The sequence below is a fragment of the Cetorhinus maximus genome, chromosome 20, assembly GCF_964194155.1.
Source record: "Cetorhinus maximus chromosome 20, sCetMax3.hap1.1, whole genome shotgun sequence".
Lineage (NCBI taxonomy): Eukaryota > Metazoa > Chordata > Chondrichthyes > Lamniformes > Cetorhinidae > Cetorhinus > Cetorhinus maximus.
Window position 1 is genome coordinate 43,988,543 of NC_135898.1, and position 16,081 is coordinate 44,004,623.

General features: G+C 43.3%; 1 pseudogene; it reads left to right on the top strand.

Moving 5' to 3' along the window:
* Positions 1-9,189: 9,189 nt before the first annotated feature.
* Positions 9,190-10,644, top strand: LOC144694662 (interferon-induced protein with tetratricopeptide repeats 5 pseudogene; annotated as a pseudogene).
* The last annotated feature ends 5,437 nt before the right edge of the window (positions 10,645-16,081 follow it).

A 16,081-nucleotide genomic window follows, 5' to 3' on the forward strand; every position in this document is an offset into this window, starting at 1 on the left:
ATTAGTGGTGGAGGGGATGAATGCTTACGGTGATGGATGGGGTGCCGATCAAGAGGGCTGCTTTGTTCTGGATCATGGTGAGCTTCCTGGTGAGCCACACTCATCCAGGCAAGTGGGGAAAATTCCATCACACTCCTGACTTGTGTCTTGTAGAGGCTGGACAGGCTTTGGGGAGTCAGGAGGTAGTTACTCACCACAGAATTTCTAGCCTCTGGTCTGGTCTTGTAGCAATAGCATTTATATATTAAATTATCAGCTATCAGTTATCAATTAAGTTCCTGGTCTAAAGTAACCCCCAGGATGTTGCTAGTGGAGGGGTTCAGTGATGGTAATGCCATTGAATGCTAAGGGGAGTTAGTTATACTCTCTTGTTAAAGATAGTGATTGCCTGGCACTTGTGTGCAGTTATTATGATCGGTTACCTGAAGCATTGATTGTCACAGCTCACTGCTTTCTTTCGCCAAATGGAAAGTAAAAGATTCTTTGGGAAGAATTTTAACATCAAGGAGGTGTGGAATTGAGAGCAAGTGGGGGAGCAATGGGGTTAAAGCTGCTGAAATTGACAGCACATCAGAATGCCAACTTTCGTGTTTCACCCCAGTGCATTTGGCTGCATGTGCACAACCTCTTCAGGAGAGGCAAACTGCCAATACTGTATGTTAATTGTTCAGTTAGAACAATATTGACCGATTTTTCAGCTTAACAAATGAACTACAGGATTCCTGGGCCTCCTGAAACTCACCAGTGAAATCACGGTGAGAACACAACTGAATTGAGAGCTCAATGAATTTCATGGAATTATGGGATGCACTTTTTAAAAGTTATTCTTTCATGGATGTGGATGGTTGCTGGCTAGGCCAACGTTTGTCCCTAATTGCCCTAGAGAAGGTGAGCTGCCTTCTTGAACTGCTCCATCCTTGTTGTGTAGGTACACCCACAGTGTTGTTAGGAAGGGAGTTCCAGGATTTTGACCCAGCGACAGTGAAGGAACAACAGTAGAGATCCAAATGAGGGTGGTGTGTGGCTTAGAGGGGAACTAGCAGGTGGTGGTGTTCCAATGCAGCTGCTGCCCTTGTTCTTCCAGGCGGTGGAGGTTGCAAGTTTGGAAGGTGTTGTTGAAGGAGCCTTGGTGAGTTGCTGCAGTGCTTCTTGTAGATGGTACACACTGCTGCCACTGTGCATTGGTGGTGGAAGGAGAGAATATTTAAGGTGCTGCCATTAAGATGGGTTGCCAATCAAGCAGGCTGCTTTGTCCTGGATGGTGTCGAACTTCTTGAGTGTTGTTAGAGCTACACTCATCCAGGCAAGTGGAGAGTATTCCATTACACTCCTGACTTGTGCCTTGTAGATGGTGGACAGGCTTTGGGGAGTCAGGAGGTGAGTTACTCGCCGCAGGATTCCTAGCCTATGACCTGATCTTGTAGCCACAGTTTTTATATGGTTGGTCTAGTTCAGTTTCTGGTCAATGATAATCCCCAGGACATTGATAGTGATAGTAATGCCAATGAATGTCAAGGGCGGGTGGTTAGATCCTTTCTTGTTGGAGATGGCCATTGCCAGGCACTTGTGTGGCGCGAATGTTACTTGCCACTTATCAGGCCAATTTTGAATGTTGTCCAGGTCTTGCTGCCTATGGACATGAATTGCTTCAGCATCTAGGAGTTGCGAATGGCACTGAATATTATGATGGAGGGAAGGTCTTTTATGAAGTAGCTGAAAATAGTTGGGCATAGGACACTACCCTGGGGAACTTCTACAGTGATATCCTAGGACTGAGATGATTGACCTCCAACAACCACGACCATTTTCCTTTGTGCTAAGTGGAGAGTTTTCCCCTGATTCCCATTAACTTCAGTTTTGCTAGGGCTCCTTGGCAGTAATGCCTTCACATGGAGATTTCTTTCCATCACATGGAGAAAATCAATTTGGCTGAAGACTGGTATTTGTGATGCTGGGGATCTCAGGAAGGGGCCATGATTAATCACCCACTCGGCACTTCTGGCTGAAAATAGTTGCAAATACCATTTCAGCGGGCACTTGCGTATCAACTATATTTCTGTGGGTGTGGAGTCACACGTAGGCCAGACCAGGTAAGGATGGCAGATTTCCTTTCCTAATTGGCATTAAAACCTGGTGGGTTTTTAAAGTGACAACCAACAATGGTTTTTATGGTCACTATGACTGAGATTTATTAATTGAGTTTAAATTCCACCAGCTCCCTTGTGGGATTTGAACCCACACCCCTAGAGCATTAGCCTGGGCCTCTGGATTGCTAGTGCCAGTGAAATTACTGCTATGCCACCACATAATAGTTTGGTTTTGAGAAATGTTCCAGCAGATTGAATGAACAAATATAACATTGCTATTCAATAAAGGAGGGAGAGAGATAACAGGGGATTACAGACCAGTTAGCCTAGCATCAGTTGTTAGGAAAGCGCTGGAATCTATTATTAAGGAAATGTTAATGCCCTTAAAAAATCAGAGTATGATCAGACAAAGTCAACATGATTTTACAAAAGGGAAGTCGTGTTTGACAAATATATTAGTGTTCTTTGAGAATGTAACTAGTAGGGTAGGGGAACCTGTAGATGGAGTATATTTGGATCTCCAAAAGGCATTTGATAAGAAGCCACACAAACTGCTAAAATGCAAGATAAGGGCGCATGGAGTTTGTGGTAATATATTTGCATAGATAGAAGATTGGTTAATGGATAGGAAGCAAAGAGTAACATAAGCATGTATTTTCAAGTTAGCAGGCTATAACTAGTGGAATGCTGCGAGGATCAGTGCTGGGACCTCAGCTATTTACAATCTATATTAATGACTTAGACGAAAAGACCGAGAATAATGTATCCAAATTTGCCGGTGATATAAAGCTAGGTGTGAATGCAAGCTGTTGGGAGGATACAAAGAGGCTGCAAAGAGGTATAGACAAGTTAAGAGAATAGGTAACAAGGTGGTAGATGGAGTATAATGTGGGGAAGTATGACATTATTTATTTTGTTAGCAAGAACAGAAAAACAGATTTTTTTTTAAAGGCACAACACTTCTAAACGTTCAGAGAGACTTGGTGTCCTCATACAAGGTACACAAAGTTAACATGCATTTAAAATAAGCAATTAGCAACACAGATGTAATGTTGATCTTTATTGAAAGGGAATTGCAGAAAAAGAATAAGGAAGTCTTGCTACAGTTGCACAGGGCTTTGCAAGACCACACAAGGAGTACAGTATGCAGCTTTGGTCTCCATATTAAAGGAAAGATATGCTTGCATTGCAGGCGATAATACTATTTAGATTATACTGCCTTTCCCTGTTGTTTCTACCAAGGCACAGCACTTCACACTTATCCACGTTAAACTTCATCTGCCATGTGCCCACTCCTTTCAGCAATTGGTTTATGTCCTCCTACACCCGAGTGCAAGTTATTGATATAAAGAAGAAAAACAAATGTTTCTAATACTGACCCCATGGGACCCCATGTATACTTCCCTCCAGACAGAAAAACATCTGGTCACCATGGCTCCCTACTTCATATCCCTCAGCCACTTGAGTATCTAAGTTAAGATAATCACTTTAATACTGTGTGTTACTATTTTTGGAATATCCTGTTATGTGGTACTTTACCAAATGCTTTTAGAAAGTCCATGGGCAGGAATTTTACCTTGTCGGGTAGGTGATGCAGGTGGGCCCAGGAACGGTCGTGTTAAATCACCGGTTGAAAACTCCTCCTGCTCGTGGATGGGGTTTCGCAAGAAATGCAAAGGCCGCTTGGCCTATTCACCCGCCCGCCAACCGAACAGTTGGACAGGCAGCAAAAAATTTGATTTACTTAATTGATTAAGGGCCTTAATAGGCCGCTTAATTGTTGGCGGGTGCGCTGCTGCCTCTCGAGCACAGTCGCCAAGCGAAATATCGCGAGAGTGCACGATGATGTTGGGATGCTCACCCGACGTCATCATGCGCTATTTTACTTTCATTCAGGTTGGGCGCGTGCCCCTCCAACAAGGGGAAATTTCTGCCCCACGTCTATGTCCACTGCACTACCTTTACCAATTATCTTGGTTACTTTGAGGTTTGTCAGGCACAATTTGCCTTTAACAAATCTGTGCTGGTTACCTCTAATTAAACCATGTTTCTCCGAGTGAGGGTCAATTTTGCCTTGACAATGGTGTCCAGTAATTTCCTCACCACTGATTTTAGACTGACTGGTCTGTAATTACCAGGTTCATCCCTCTCCTATTTTTTGAACAGGGATGTAACATTTACAATTCATCTGGTAGCGTCCCCATAATATCCAAGGAGAATTGAAAGATTGTGGTCTGAGTTTCTTTTACCTGCACCTTAGCTTCACTCAGTAACCTCGGATACTTTCTATCTGAATGCAGTGACGTGTTAACTTTGAGAGATACCAACCCTCTTAATAACTTCTTTAGATGTATTTTTCCCCAAAATCTCGACTCAACCCTCCTCGACTGTAACATTAACTTCACCCTCTTCTTTGGAAGGACAGATGCAAAGTGTACATTCAGTCATGCCCTCCGCATTCACAAAGTGATTTCAGAGGTTAAACTGGACAGTCCAGATAAATGGGTGTGGGGACCATGATTCGGGATAAATCTGTACCTGTTCCTTCTGATGCAGGCAGCACACAAACTTCGTGATGCTTGCTAATTTGCATGATTGCTGCCTGCAGCTAGCACTGAACACACTGCTGAGCTGCTGCAGACTTTAGCAAGGCGTGAAGTTCATGAAGGCTAGAACCACTTAGAGCTAGCCAGCATCACTTAGAGCTAGCCAGTACTGTTTAAAGATGGCCGGCATCGCTAAAAGCTAGCTGGCACCACTGAAAGCTAGCCAGTACTACTTAGAGATGGCTGGCAACACTTAAAGCCAGCTGGCACCGATGGCCAACATCACTTAAAGCTAGTGCAATAAACTTGGTGTACCGGACAGGTTTCTTACTTGAAACAGAAAGCTTTATTACTGATCTCATTTAGAAGCTACATGCTTGAACCAGGTCCATAACTAGAAAGCCCAGCCCCTAAGATTAACCCCACACTTCGGGCTCATTCATCAGCACAATCATGTGACCCCTAAAGGCAATAGGAAAGGTTATACCTCCATTCACTACAGCTAGCTGGCACCACTTAAAGATTGGCGGCAACATTTAAATCTAGCTGACATCATTTAAAATCAGCCAGCATCACTTAAAGATAGCTGACATCATTTAAAGATAGCCAGCATTACAAGATCTAACTTGCATGCATGACTGCAGTTACCTATACCATTGGAGGAGACTGTACTCGCCATCATTGATACAGCCATGGCTGAGACTGTGGCCAGTGATGGGGCTGAAACCATCAAAGATTGGAAATGTTGAAATACCACTTGTTCAAGCCAGGCACAAGCCTGGCACATCCTTGACCAGCTCTGAGGTTGCACTTGTGGCTGCAGCAGGTGGCAGATTTCACGGAGGACGTCCTTACTGAAGCACAGCTTCTCACACACTGTTCCTCACTGAGGTTCAGGAAGGAGAATTGCTTCCTGAAGACTTTGGCCAGATATAGTCTCTTGCTGAGAGCCCACTCACCATCCTTCTCCTCCCTCTTCCAGCAGCTTGTCCTGCTCTCTGTCACCTCTGCTATACTCCTTGTCATGCTGTAGTCCTTGGGGAATGCATACCACTGGACCCATGTCTGGGAGTTGTGCAGAATCCTTGAGGACAAAACAATATCTTTCAGCACCTTGCCACACTACACCTTGTAGACATTAGCAGCTTTAAAGAACTCTAGAAACCACCAAATTTAATTGCAGCAATAATGGGTTGAAATCAATCAGCAACTAACCTGAAACTAATGAAGTTCCCTTTAAACAGCACTGGTTTGGGGTCCTTCCTGCTGTTTAAGGCATGTTCTGTGCAAAGCTTAAGAGATGGCATTAACTAAAGCATTGAGTCCCAAAATGTCAGTGCTGACATCACATCAGTGCTGCATGAGTATTAATGTTAAAATCCCCCTGCCCTGCATACTTCCAGCTGATGCTCCTAACAACCTCATCAAAATGGTGTTCAGAATGGCTTGTACATGAAGTGTGCACACCAGTCTGGAGCCAAAACAACACTTGTAGCACCGGAAAACTTGCTGCTAAGGAACTACATTTTACAGCCTTTATTTTTTGTATCTAACCAGCCCCACCAGTCATATGCTAATAAAACGTTTTTGGGTTGCTTTTATATTGGCCGCTAATCTTTTCTCATAATATCTTTGACCTCTTTCCATCCTTTTACAACTTCCCTCTGCACTCTCTATACTGTACCTGGTTACCCACTGTATTCTGTATCTGACATTTGTCATAATTTTTTTTTTCTGTTTTATTTTAACCTCTATTTCCTTACTCATCCAGAAAGCCCCAGCATTGAATGCCCCCTCTTTCTTTATTGTGGTAACATGCTTAGCTTGTACCTGAAATATTTGCAATTTGATGGCCTCTCATTGCTCATTAACTGTTTTTCAGGCCAATCTTTATTTCCAGCCCACATCTACTAGATCCCATTTCAAATCACTGAAATTGAATCTCCTCCAATTGGGTGTTTTCAATTTTGATTTTTCTTTGTCCCTTTTGATAATTGCTTCAAGCCTAATTATATTATGATCACCATTACCCAGATGCTTTCCCAATCCAAATTCTCTAATTTCCCTCATTCATTCCCCAGACCAGATCCAGCTTTGTTCCTCATTGGGCTAAAGCACGCCAACTTAAGGCAGTTCTCCTGTACACAATTTAGTAATTCTTCATCCTCCTTGACCTTTCCATTGTTTTTCCTCAGTCTATACTAGGGTGACTGAAGTCCTTGATTCTTATTGCTCAATTAGTTTTACATTTTCTTGAAATTTGCTTTCAGTTTTGCTCCTCTAACCTCTTCCCAGTATTTGGGAGCCCATAGTAAAAACCCAGTCATGGGATGGCTTTTTCTACTTCTTAATTACAGTCAAATAGATTCAGCCTTTGAATCCACTATGTTGGTGTCTGCTTGTAGAACTGCAATAGTTTCCTGGATCAATATTGGCATCCCCAACCTCTATAACCCCTGATCCCATCTTTTATCCCTTCTCTATCCCTCTTGAATCCATTGAAGCCAGAAATGTTTAGTTCCCATGTTTAAACCAGGTCTCTATATTGGGCACTATATCATACCATGTGGCAACTTGTGCCTGTAATTCATCAACTTTATTTGTAACACTTCTCACATTAACACACATCCACTCTGATACCATGCTAATCAGCTATGCTTTTTACCTCCACGTAATTCCTGCTCCCACTAATCTTTTCTCTGATATTGTTTGTCCCTCCTATTTTCTAAAACTCTTTTCCCTCTTCTCAGCTGCTACCCCCAGTACCCCTCCCACTGCCAAATTAGGTTTGACCCTCCGCCACAGCACCCGTTAACCTCCCCACCAGGACATTGGTCCCAGCTTTGGTCAGGTGCAGATTGCCCCATTGGTTGGAATAGTTTCTCTGTATGGACACTATCAAAACCCATTGCCATTTTAAACATTTCACTTCGGCCTTCACTCAAGCTTATACCAAATAATTAGATTCAATCTGTCCTTATAATTTAAACCATGGTACAATTCCGGTTAATCGTCAAATCAGAATGGCCATTGAGAAATTTGAAGTTTTGTTCTTCATGTAGTCTCAGCCTCTCAGATTTTGTGGGTGGCTGTGTAGTTATTATAAAGCATGGACAGAGGCGGGTTTGACTAAACTGATTTCCAAAGCCCCAGTGCTTGATCCATTTAGCATTGATGAATTTCCAGGAGAGATCCTGAAACAGTGCTGGGCCCCTCAATAACATATGCAGCAGCTTAATGCATCTTTCAGATTGTTGTCAAGGATGCTTGAACGTCATGATCCACTAGGGATCCTTGGGCCAGTGGGAGATAGTGACCGGGAATTTGATGCTTTTTGTCTCCGTTGTGTATCTGAGAAAATGGGTGCTCTTTTTCTACTCAGTCACTCTGAATGTACAGTCCATGGAACTTGTCCACCTATCATTGTAATCCCAAATCAGTTAACATAAAAGTCTTTCTTCTATGAAGTCCAGCATTTGTTATTATGCAGCAGAAGAGAATGTCAACAGAGCAAGTGCACACAGCAAGTTCTAGACAACATGAATAGAAAATAACCCCAAGAGAGATGGTATTTTGTGTCGGTAATAACACATTTTCACACATTTATCACATTTCCTGCAGATGGTAAGCAATCAGTTGCTTTCAGTTTTCAATCTCAAGTCCAATTCTGCAAAATTGCCTTTCTCTACAGGATATGGGAGCTTTGAAGAGATAAACTTACTCAGTTCTGTTTTGCAGTTGATCAGTCATTGAAGTAAAAGTGAAGAAGCAGCTGATCCTCTTCATCCTGATCATCATGAGGTAAGAGACATTTTCATATGTCAATAACAGATACAATAAATGTGTCTGTGTGACACATTTGGAGAGGATCTGTCCATAGTCTACTGAGGCCTCACTGTATAACACTCCGTTCTCGAAGACAATGGGTTGTAGGCAGTACCGAGAGAGGGCTGCACTGTTGGAGGTGCTGGCTTTCAGGTTAGATGTTAAACCAAGTGAATGTATTCTAGTTACAAAAAGTTAGAAATTATCACCACATTAGGCTCAAAATGCTGGAGCTTCATCAAGTGCATTTCTTTCAGCTCTCCATGTGGCTGGTTGACGAATAGTCTGATACGTGGCTTCAGTGTGAACGTGAAACCCTGGGGTATATATTCATATAACATTCAGTTCCTAGCTTTACAAATAATATAGCAATATAACACCAGGGTCTCAAACACCCTGGTGCTGCTTGAGTCTTCGTGCTGTGATTGTTTTGTGCCTATTTTAAGGGTGGTTGCAATTCTGGTTGGTGGGGAGGGGAAAGTTGGGCTCATGAATTTAAAGTGCGTCATGACAGTGTAGCACAGGTTCAGTGGTTCAGCTGGTGTTTTCCTGCCTGTTGCTTTTGTTTTTTTTATGTGTTTCAGCTTCTGGTTGTCATCTGTGTAGCTGACTTCTTTTGTGCTGTTAATAGCTTTTCTGAGTTTCTCTGCTGGCCAGCATGTAATAATTTCTCCATCACTGATTTTTTAATATAGCTAACAAATATTTAAACATATTTCTTACAGTGACACTGAAAGGGACTCCCTGAAAGTGAAATTACTTCAGCTACAATGTCACTTCACATGGAATCTGCAATTGGAAAACGTTGAGTGGGATGATTTGCAGGAACGAGTAAATTATACAATAGAGTCCGATGTTGTGAAATATAAAGCCATGCCTTACAATCTACTTGCATTTATCAACTGTGTGAGAGACAAATGTGAGGAGTCTTTCAATAATTTATGGGAAGCTGAAGAAATTCTGAGGAAGAATCACGAACTTGAAATTGAAAAATGGAGCATTGTCACCTATGGGAACTATGCCTGGCTGTATTATCACGTGGGAGAATTGGAAGAGGCTCAGTCCTACCTGGACAAGCTGGAGAGGATCTGTCAACAGTTCACTGATGCCTCTCGGTATGCAGCAATGATACGCGAAGTATACGGGGAGAAGGGTTGGACACTGTTGAAATTTGGCTGGAAATATTATGAAGAGGCAATTAAATGTACTGAGAAGGCAGTGGCAGAGGATCCTGATAACATTGAATGGAATACAGCTCACGCAACTGCCATGTTTCGAATTAAAGAAACCTTTGGAGACCCACAGCTTCCTGAATACTGCAAAGTAATGAAGCAGCTACGCCGTGCATTAGCACTGAGCCCAGATGACTCTTTTCTCAAGATCATGTTGGCTCTTAGACTACAGGAATTGAATCGAAAAGAAGAATTTTACAGTTTACTGGAAGAAGTGCTCCCGAACTCTTCTGATGATCCATATATAATTCAGTATGCAGCCAAAGCTTTAAGAAAAGCAGGATCTGTTGATTATGCCTTGCAGATATTGAAAAAGGCACTGAAGATGAAACCAAAGTCTGCACTCCTTCACCACCAGATCGGGTTATGCTACAGAAATAGGCTGTTTGCACTGAAGAAAACGCCTTATAAATATTATGCTCGTGAAGAAAGAAGAACATTGACTGAACTTTGCGAGTACCATTTCCAAACAGCGTTTGATCAGAAACCCTCACTTATCTTTGCAATTCTTAATCTGGCAGAAATCTTTGAAGAATCTGAAGAATATTCCAAAGTTGATGAGATCTATGAAAGGTTGATTAGAAATGAAGATTGCAACCGTTTGAATAGACAGTTAATACTTTGGCGCTATGGATTGTTCCAGCTGTATAGGAAGAGGTCCCAGCTGAATGCTATTCATTCTTTCAAGGAATGCTTAAAACTCAAAGTTAAGAGCAAGGTGAACGAAGAATGTCATGCTAAATTGAAACAAATTGCTGAAAATCGACTGGATGAATACTCAAGAGACAGTGTAGCTTTTGGTGTATTGGGGCTAATACACCAGCTTGAAGGCAAGAAATCAGAAGCCATCAAATTCTTTGAGAAAGCCCTGGAGTGCGATCGTCGCAATGAAGAATTTCAAAGCGCCCTTCGAGAGCTGCATCAGGCTACATAGAATGATGTTAAAATGTGTCCCTGTTTGGCCTGGGACATTGATTTGCTTGTTTTGTAATAATTAGTTCAAAAATAATTCTAAGATCAGCTGACTGAGTTACTGGGGGTGGGGGTGCGGAATGTGGTTTTTCTACTGTATGGAGGCAGGCAACCAATTTAAATATTAAAAGGCCCTTTCAAGGATGATTTTCCTAGCCCATAAGACCATAAGACATAGGAGCAGAAATTAGGCCATTCGGTCCATTGAATCTGCTCCGCCATTCAATCATGGCTGAGAAGTTTCTCAACCCCATTCTCCCGCCTTCTCCTGGTAACCTTTGATCCCCTTGCCAATCAAGAACCTATCTATCTCGGTCTTAAATACACTCAATGACCTGGCCTCCACAGCCTTCTGTGGCAATGAATTCCATAGATTCACCAGTCCCTGGCTAAAGAAGTTTCTCCTCATCTCTGTTCTAAAAGGTCTTCCCTTTACTCTGAGGCTGTGCCCTCGGGTCCATCTTCCCCACGTTCACTCTATCCAGGCCTTTCAGTATTCTGTAAGTTTCAATCAGATCCCCCCTCATCCTTCTAAACTCTATTGAGTATAGTCCCAGAGTCCTCAAACGTTCCTCAAATGCTAAGCCTTTCATTCCTGGGATCGTTCTCGTGAACCTCCTTTGGACCCTCTCCCGGGCCAGAACATCCTTCCTGAGATATGGGGCCCAAAATTGCTCACAATATTCTAAATGTGGTCTGACCAGAGCCTTATAAAGCCTCAGCAGCACATCCCTGCTTTTATATTGTAGTTCTCTCGAAATAAATGCCAACTTTGCATTTGCCTTCCTAACTACTGACTCAACCTGCAAGTTAAACTTAAGAGAATCCTGGACTAGGACTCCCAAGTCCCTTTGCACTCCAGATTTCTGAATTCTCTCCCGATTTAGAAAATAGTCTATGCCTCTATTCTGTAATCTGTAATCTGTGGTTTAAGCTTATAATAAAGTAATCATTATAAAAAATTGTAGTCTCACTCTATAAAGCGCGAGGATCCTAACTCTTCTAGGACTCTCATGGTGAATACTAATTTCTGACAGAGGTAGACTCTTCAGTGAATTAATTTCTGCTGTCATATACCCATGAAGTGTATTTTATTCTGAGATACCTTTGCTTAGTCTAAATACTCTGGAGGACAGGATATTTTATCTTAAGACCGAGGGTGGAATTGCCCGGTCCCATTGGTTGTGGGTGTCATGGCGGGCGTGAGTAAACAACGTGGCGAGATGGTCAAAAATCGGTTTAACGCCGTCATTTGTGATCATCTGCTCCACCCATGAATGGCAGGCCATGTTTCACAATGCCGCAAGTTGAGAACCTAATTTCAATGCTTTAGCATCTCATTATAAGCGCTGCTTGCTGGAATCATCTTTTATATTTTGTTTAGATATGTGGAGCATGGCTACTGAAAAGTGTCACAGGAGTCAGCTGATGAACATTTAACAAAAGCATAAAGCGTTATTAAAAAAGAAATGAGGAACTTTAGTACAATACTCCTTCGCCCACAACCTATAACGTCATACATATATACAGATTTGTCAGCGTAACACAAGTTACCAAAGCTATCTTATACTCTAATGTTCACTGTAAGTACACATCCCATGTAATCCGAAAGACAACCTGTGGTCAGACACAGCACTCTCTGAAACCAAGTGACAGATACCAAACAAAACAGATGCTATAGATCTCTCCCATTCACCACCACCCGACCCCCAACAGTTGCTTGTCACACCGCAAGCCAAGCAGTCTCACTGAACTGCCTCTTTCACACAAGGGTTTTCAATCTCCACTCTCCAAGAACTCATTTCCGGATCTTCTCCCAAAGAACGCTTTCTATCAGACGTCTTCCGCAAGGTTCGACCTCCAGGGTTTCGGACTCTCCTTCCAATGTTCTTCCCGTGGATCACCATGTGCATTCAAACTTCCTTCCATGCCCTCTCTCCCAAATGCTCTACTGTGCCAACAGCATCCCACTGCTTCACATGCCCACAGCAAAGTATTACAGACCATCAGCTATCTCTTTGGACCTTTAGGCTTCTCGCTTTAATTCTGCTTCCTGCAGCTTTCTTCTCTTTAAGCCTGAAGGTTGGAGCCTTCCCCTCTGCTCTATACTTTCACTTCCACAGAACAGAACCTTTTTACAGATTCCTTTCCTTTCTTTGACCATAATGTGTTCTTGGGGCCCCTCCTTTCTATCTCACTCCTTGGCCTTGGGACCATTCGGATCTTTAGGAAATCTACTCTCTCTGCAGTTCACTCTCCCAGTAGACTGCTGACCACTTGGCATTTCCCTTGAGATTCAGAGCTCACTTGACATTCACTGTTACTTTAACTTTAGAGCAACTCATCAAACATTCTGAGACTTACTTCCCTCAGAAGTCTGCTGGTAAGTCAGTTAGAGAGAGACTTAAACTGCTCCCTTCAGCTTACAGCATATTGACCAACTGAACTCAAACTGCTTTTGGTTTCTCTGTCTGTGTGTGTGTGTGGGTGAGTCTCCCTCTCAGGACCCCAGTTACTGGGCAACAGCACAGTTTGTCTACTCTTGTTTGCTTTAACACTCCTTAAAGTGTCGTAAAAACCTCATTGGAAATGCAGGCATTTTTAAAGTTAAACTAAAACTCAACTCCCTTTCTTAACAGAGAAATACAGAAATCCAAATCAAACTTAAATTTTAAACGTTATTCTTAACACACCCAAATACACATATAACTTACTTGAACTATCCCGATTTCCAAAGAGGATCGATAGTAGGCAGGTTGGAGGAGGAGCAAGGAATCCGAGGGAGGATGGGGGAACACCAGAGGGAGGAGGAGGGGGGAATCTGAGAGAGGAAGGGGAGCATTCAAGGGAGGAGGGGGAATCCGAGGGAGGAGGATGGGTGAGTTCGAGGGCAGTGGACAGGGAAATCTAAGGGAAGAGGAGGAATTCAAGGGAGGGGGAGGAGGGGGAGAAGGGAAAACTGAGGGAGGAGGAGGTGGAAACCGAGGGAGGAAGGAGAGGAATCAGAGGGAGCAGGAGGGGGAATTGAGAGAGGAGGAGGGGTGAATCCAAGGGAGGAGCAGGGAATCGGAGGAAGGTGGAGGAGGGAATCTGAGGGAGGGGGAGGCACAAGGAGGGGGGAAAGAGGATGCAACTGAGAAGAGGGGGAAATGAGGGCAGCGAAAAATGGAAACCAAGGAAGGGAAAATGATGGGAGGGAAGAGTTGGAATCAAGGACAGAGGAGAACTGAGGGAGGGGAGAGGGAGAACTGAGGGAGGGGATAGGGAGAACTGAGGGAGGGGAGATGGGGAACGAAGTGAGGGAAAAGGGGGAACCGAGGGATTTACTTTGGAAGTTTCCTGTTAATTGGTTGTTGATGAGCTTTTATTGGCTTTCCACCAGCAAGAAGCCTCCTTCAAGGACAAAGCAAAACCGCGCGGAGACAGTATGGCATCCTTCTCTGCAATTTTACCAGCCAGCATCCTCCACCTCTGAATCCTTGCTCCATATGTCGAAGGAACTTTGATTCAAACAATCGTAAATCACTAAATTAACAATAGTAATACTGAAAACACTCTGATTCCCCTCATATCTACCAATATAATACAACAGCTCCCTGATAGTCCATTTACAACTGCTAATAGTCGGTATAATGCCCCGATACCCTGTAACAAATAATAATCCTATAACCTGGTGATATTCAACCTGAAAACAGAACACAAATCCCCCGAAACTGCACAAGCTGAGAGCCAGGATCACCTGGGTAAAACACTGTACAGCAACCCTGCTCTGCTTAACAGCGGAGAGGTCGTCAGGCTGCAGCTGCGGGTGGGATAGAATCTGAAATTCTTTGCTGCAGAGAAGAAGACCCATCAATCGGGACACATCATAATACAGTAAAACAATCAAGTCAGAGGGAATACAGATGCATTACGTTTCAAGGGAGCAAGGCAAGGCTGGATGGCCCCTACTTTAATGCCAGGAGTATTACAGGTAAAACGGGTGAGTTAAGGTTGAGAATTGACAAGTGGAATTATGATATAGTAGCCATCACAGAGACGTGGTTGAGGGAAGGGCAGGGTTGGCAGCTCAACATTCCGGGATATAGAATCTTCAGGCGAGACAGGGGAGGGGGTAAAAGAGGAGGAGGCATTGCATTATTAGTTAAGGAGTCAGTTACTGCAGTAAGAAGAGACGATATCTTGGTGGGGGCATTGAATGAAGCTTTGTGGGTAGACCTTAGGAATAAAAAAGAGGCACATTGTTAGGTGTTTATCATAGACCCCCAGGTAGTGGGTGGGAAATTGAGGAGCAAATATGTGCACAATTCACAGAGATATGTAATAACAATAACAATAGCGTAATTATATGAGGTGATTTCAACTTTCCCAAAATTCATTGGGATAGAGAAAGTGTTAAGGGCTTGGATGGAGTGGATTTCTTGAAATGTGTACAGGAGAACTTTTTTGGTCAATATGTAGAGGGTCAAACAAGGGACAGTGCAGTGCTGGACCTCATTATGGGGAATGAAGCCGGACAGGTGGCTGAGGTGGTTGTGGGGGAGCATTTTAGTGATAGTGATCACAACATGGTACAATTTAAGCTTGTTATGGACAAAGAAATAGACAAGTTGCAAAAAAATGTTTTGGTTGGGGGAGAGCAGATTTTAGTAAAATAAGGCAGGATCTGGCCAAGGTAGACTGCTGCTTGTGGGGAAATCTACAGAAGATCAGTGGGGGACATTCAAAAAGGAAATGGGGAGGGTACAGGCTCAGCATGTTCCCTCAGGGTGATAGAAAGGAGTAACAAGCCCAGAGAACCATGCATGGCCAGAGATATTCAGGATACTATGAGAAGGAAAAGAGAGGCCTTTAGCAGGTACAAGCGGAGAAAATCAGCGGAGGCATTAGTGGAGTACAGAAAGTGCAGGGTGGAGCTTAAAAAAGCAATTAAGAAAGCAAAGCGGGGATATGAGAAAGCTCTGGCTGATATAAGTAGGGGAAATCCCAAGATATTCTATAAGTATACCAATGGGAAGAGGATAACCAGGGAAAGAGTGGGGCCCACTAGGGACCAAGGGAACAATCAATGGGTGGAACCAGAGGACATCGCTAGAGTGTTGAAAGAATACTTCACATCCAGCTTCACCCACGAGAATGAGGATGAAGGTATGGAACTCGGGGTGAGAGACTGTGAGGTTCTTGAGCAAATTGTTTTACGGAGTGATAAGATATTAGAGATGTTCGCAGGTTTAAAATTGGACAAATCTCCAGGTCCGGATGATTTGTGTCCCAGACGGGTGAGGGAGGCAGGGTAGGATAGCAGGGGCGCTGACCCAAATTTCTAATTCCTCATGAGGGGACACAAATTCAAGGTGAGGGGCAGGAGGTTTAGGGCGGATCTGAGGAAAAACGTTTCTACCCAGAGGGTGGTGACGGT